The sequence below is a fragment of the Brachypodium distachyon genome, chromosome 3 (genome assembly GCF_000005505.3).
Source record: "Brachypodium distachyon strain Bd21 chromosome 3, Brachypodium_distachyon_v3.0, whole genome shotgun sequence".
Taxonomy (NCBI): Eukaryota; Viridiplantae; Streptophyta; class Magnoliopsida; order Poales; family Poaceae; genus Brachypodium; species Brachypodium distachyon.
Genome location: NC_016133.3, coordinates 24,330,708 through 24,335,527, shown reverse-complemented (window position 1 = coordinate 24,335,527; position 4,820 = coordinate 24,330,708). Strand labels below are relative to the sequence as shown.

At 47.2% G+C, this 4,820-nt stretch overlaps 1 long non-coding RNA gene across 2 annotated transcripts; it reads left to right on the top strand.

Moving 5' to 3' along the window:
• The first annotated feature begins 2,573 nt into the window (after nt 1-2,573).
• LOC112271570 lies at nt 2,574-4,332 on the top strand. 2 transcript variants are annotated; one of them, XR_002964706.1, is made up of 2 exons: nt 2,574-3,214; nt 3,675-4,332. It is a non-coding gene; the product is annotated as an uncharacterized LOC112271570 (long non-coding RNA). The 2 variants fall into 2 exon arrangements; XR_002964705.1 differs by having other exon boundaries at nt 2,574-3,307.
• The last annotated feature ends 488 nt before the right edge of the window (nt 4,333-4,820 follow it).

The window sequence follows — 4,820 nt, the reverse complement described above, 5'->3', positions numbered from 1 at the left end:
CACCCAGACCACCTGAGGGACCTGCGTTCCCACCTATACGGCTACATGCACAATCCCTCGGATCCAGGATCATATGTCTTACATACATCCTGGCAGAGCCCATATTACCATGCGGTTGTACTGGAAGCTACTAAACAGGAAACTAGTCCAGTCTCTGGTTACCCCGGGTAGCATCCCACATTTGCGACACAAGCACTCCCATAGAAATGGCGAGACGACTCATAGAAATGGACCCATAGAAATGGACCTGACGTCGCATACATCTCAAATACTCAAAGCAGCCCACCCAGGACGATTCATTGAATTACTTGTTTTGCCATACACTAGGAAAACTATAATTTAATTCAATAATATTACATTGTAATAATACCACCCTCATATATTATCATAGCATAGTATTTTACTACTACGATGGCAATTGGTGGTAAGGACATGGCAAGGGTATCTTATACTAGTAGGAGAAATCATAGGTAGCACAGATACAATAATAATCCTAACAATGCAACTAATAAAAACTAGTGCATAATAAAATAATAGGGTGATGATCAAAGTGAACTTGCCTTGATAGCAGTTGGTATTCAAGCACTCTTCGCAATCACACAGTTCGCTCTCCGAGAAAACTAATCAAATACAAACAATGCATACATAAACACACACTACAATCAAAAGAAGATATATGCCATGATGCAATGCAATACAGGTGACATGATTGGGTTGATTTTATTCGGATGATCAACTGGTCCTAAGCATTGGTAATTAAAACAAATGCATTAAGGTTTTAAACAAAAAGGCAAAAACAAATGATTAAAACCCTAAATTATAGTTTTATTGGCATCAGCCAAATAATTTAAATCAAAATATTTATCTCTCTGTCCCAATGGACAGAGGACAATAAAACAAAATTTTGGGCACTGGTTTCACTTAAAAAGGATTTCTAAACGATTAGTTATGGATTAAATGGCATTAAACCCTATTCTATAACTTGACTGTGATTCAAATATTCAAATTTAAAATTGGACAGTGCAAAAGATTCTACAATTCCTAAGGATTCCAGAAAGGTGTGGATCATCAAATTTGGCCAGACGGATAAAAAGATATTCTCATTCGAAGTTTCGGGGGCTTTTCTGCAAAAGTGCCATTTAAATCAATTCCGGTATTAAAATTATATCTTCGTTTTTATTTAAGCAGTGCCACATGGCGTGATCTTATTGGTCGGTACCGGTTCGTTTAAAAATAAAATGCCAGATCTAATCTCGGCCGTTGGCCGAGATCCAACGGTCGAGAGCTCTCGGGCTCAGCTCCGGGAACCCTAGGGTTCCGGCGAGCGGCGTCCGGCGGCGGCGCGGTGCGGGCGGGCAGCGGCGGGGTGTTCTGGCGGTCCTCGGACGGCGGGGAGGAGATGGGCGAGGGCGGCGCGGCGGGGCGGAGACGGTGACGGGGTCCGCGCGGCGAGGCGAGGTCCGTGCCGTCACCCAGGTCGACGACGAGCGGCGGCGGCGTCACGGGAGCTCCGGCGAGGACGAGGGGACGGCGTTCCGGCGGCTACGAGGCACCAATCACAAAACCTAGCGCGTCAAAACGTGTGCAAGCGCGAGAGAGAGGAGGCAGGGTATGTGGCGGCGAGAGAAGCTCACCAAGCTCGGCGGCGGCGACTAAAGAACGCGGCGGCGTCTGTGCGGCGCCGGCGAGCAATTGGGCAGCGTGGCCGTGCGGATTCGAGCGAGCGAGAGGGGGAAAAGAATGGGGAGACCGCGGGCTTTATAGGGACGCGGGCGGGAGGCTTCGGGAGGCTTCGGGATGCAATGCATATGAAAGGTTTTGAAATTTTGGGATGTTACATTCAATGTATTGACCCTAGTGGCTGCATCGTTTAATGATGCAGGAAGCTCCGACGAAGAGTAAGAGTACGTTCTGCTTGTTTAGGCTACGGGCCTATATGCCAACACGCTCTCACCGTGGTGTTGATGTAGCCATTTTATCTTCCGTTTTCCGCTGCTAAACAATTGTTTTATTTCCAGCTAACCCATGAGGTTATGCGAGTTTGTAAGTACTTTTAAATTCTGGATGATGCATTGTAATATTAAGACCTTTGTTCTATGATATTACATCTTCAAACTGTGTGTGCTAGTGAGTCGATCCAGGGACTAGCACTAAAGCACAGAGATCAAACCCGTATACGAGGGCGGTCTGTAACAGCCCGAGAGCAACCCTTTTCCTTTTAAGCCCTTTTGGACTGTTTTGTAATTTAATTATTGTCATCATGTTGTCATGCTCGTGTCATCATCTTTAATTTGTCATGTCATTACCATCATGTCGCATGAAACTACTTTCGTTTGCATAAAAGTTGTCGTTTCATGCGTTTGCCTTTTCGCGTGTTCACGAAAGCCTAAAACTATTATTGTAGAAATTCTATTTTGGTTTAACAAAATAAATCCGGGTTTAACTAGACCTCCCTCTTGTCTCTTATTTATATTGCGAAAATCCAAATTGCAAACCTGTATTTTGGTTTCAGTCTTTTGTTGGCCCAAAAGCCTACTTAGCAAACCCTAACCCTAGCCTATTAATCCCCTTCCTTTTCTCTTTTCCTTTCTTCTTCTTTTTCCTCCTGCTGCCGCCACGGTCTCCTTCCTCCACCCGATCCCCTTCTTCCTCCTCATCCCGCGAGCTCCACTACATGGCCGAGTCTCCCTTTGCTCTCTCCCCCTCAAGCTCCCCACGGCCCCTCTTCCTCGAGCTCCTCTACGCCGCGCCGCTCTCCCTCTCCCGTGGCCGCCTGCCCTCTGCGCCCGCACCGCCGCCTCCTTGCCGGCCCGCGTCTGCTGCTCCCTTGCTCCCCGCCGGCGCTCGTCCTCCGCCCCACGCCGCCGAGCTCCCTCGCAGCGCCGCTCCGCTTCCCCGTGCCGCCCGACACCACCTCGCGGGCCTCTCTCTCCCCGGCCTCGCGCGCCTGCTGCCTCCCCGCACGCGCGCCTCCCGCGTCCCCCTCGCCGGCCGCTCCGCCCTATGCGTCGCCGAGCCCCTCTTCACCGGAGCCGCCTCCCCGTCGGCCGCGTCCAGCCCACGCGCCGCTCTCCCTCTCCCTACGGCCTTGCCTCGCGCGCGCCTCCTGCTCGCCCCCTCCTCTGCTCTCTGTCGCGTGCGCCGCCAGCGCCCGGCTCCATCGCCCGGCCCCAGGACTCCCCGCGCCTCTGCCTCCGCCTCCGCCTGGCCGCCCGTGCGCCCCCTCTCCACCTCGTTGCCCCGTGAATAGTGAAATGCATGTGTTGTTGAGATGCCGTGTATGTACCGATAATATCGATAGTTGCAGGTACCTCGTTGGCGTGTGCAACTCCGACCGAGTTGTTTGTTTGGTGTGTTGTTCTTGTTTTAAAGCATGCATCGCACCTATCCATGCCATTGTCTTGCATCCTAATACAACTATAATATTATTGTGTGTAATTAATCAATTAAACTCTATTCCTTGCATATGGAGTTGTATAGATGCTATGTGTAGTATTTTCGGACTCCATTTAACTTTGTAATTTGTATATCAGATTTACTTTCGGAATCCTTAATATGGCATACATCATCGCTATGTCATGCATCATTCTTTGATTGCGCATTTAGAATTACCATGTGTATCTTGTATGCTTATACTTTCCTTTTATGTGGTGTATTTGCTTCTTCCTCGCTAGTCTTCGATTCCTACGACGACGACTACATTTGTGTTCTTCTTCCAGGATTCTTACTCAAATCCGGGCAATTGAGTACTCCAGGCAAGCAGCCATTCCTTGAGCATGTTGTTTATGCCCAATGACTCTCTCTCATTCTTGCATTAAGTTACGTTCTCGGTTCTTGTCACGATGCCTCTAGAATTGCATAGCTTTAGTCAGCTCTACTCATATGCCTGTTGTCTTGTTCCTTATCCTATTACCATGTCACATGTTTGTTATTGCCCCAGTTGATCATTAGAAGTTTGATTAGATTGCTAGTCTAGTGTCCTTACTTGGGGTTACACAATTGCGACATCCACATGCTACTTCCTGTATTTAAATTGCAAATATTAAACTGTGATATGATATTAAACTGTAACAAAGCAACCATGGGAGGCTGTGCTCTAACGCATTGGTGTTTTGTTCCATTGGCGCCGACCTAAGGACTGAGTTCTCGTTTTCGCCGATCCAAGAAACTTCGCGCTAACCGCTCGTGGGAAAATATATGGGTTCTTCCTCGGCTTTGTAACATCCCAAAATTTCAAAATTTTACATGTCCATTGCATCCATGAGCATCATGCCACAATTGCATGTTTGAATTCAAATTTGAATCTCAAAAGGCTTTGGAAAGATTTTATTTCAATTTAAACCCTAGGGTTTACAAACATTTAAGCTTTGGATCTTCAAACCAATAGGGTTTATTTATAAAAGGGGTTTATTGCATAAATAAGCTATCCCATAATTTTTGGATAATTATTTGGAGTTGAAAAGGTATTTTATTTCAATAGTTATATAGCCCTAAAGGCATTTATAGGGCAAATTTATTTTTTTGTATTTTATTTTGAGGGGAAACTACTCCCAAAATTTGTATCATGATAAAACATGATTTTACAAATTTTCTGGAATTTATTTGGGCCAATTTGGAGTTCAAAATCAAAAGATATCAAAGAAATAAGAAAAACAAAAAAAGAAAAGGCTAAAAGAAAAAAAAAGCGGAAACCGGACCGGCCCGGCCAAATGGGCCAGTACCGCGCGCCCGGACCGGACCAAGCCGGCCCGGCCGCGCGCGCGCGCCCGCCGCCACTGACAGGGGGGGCCCACCTCTCAGCCGCTTCTTCCCCGGAAGGA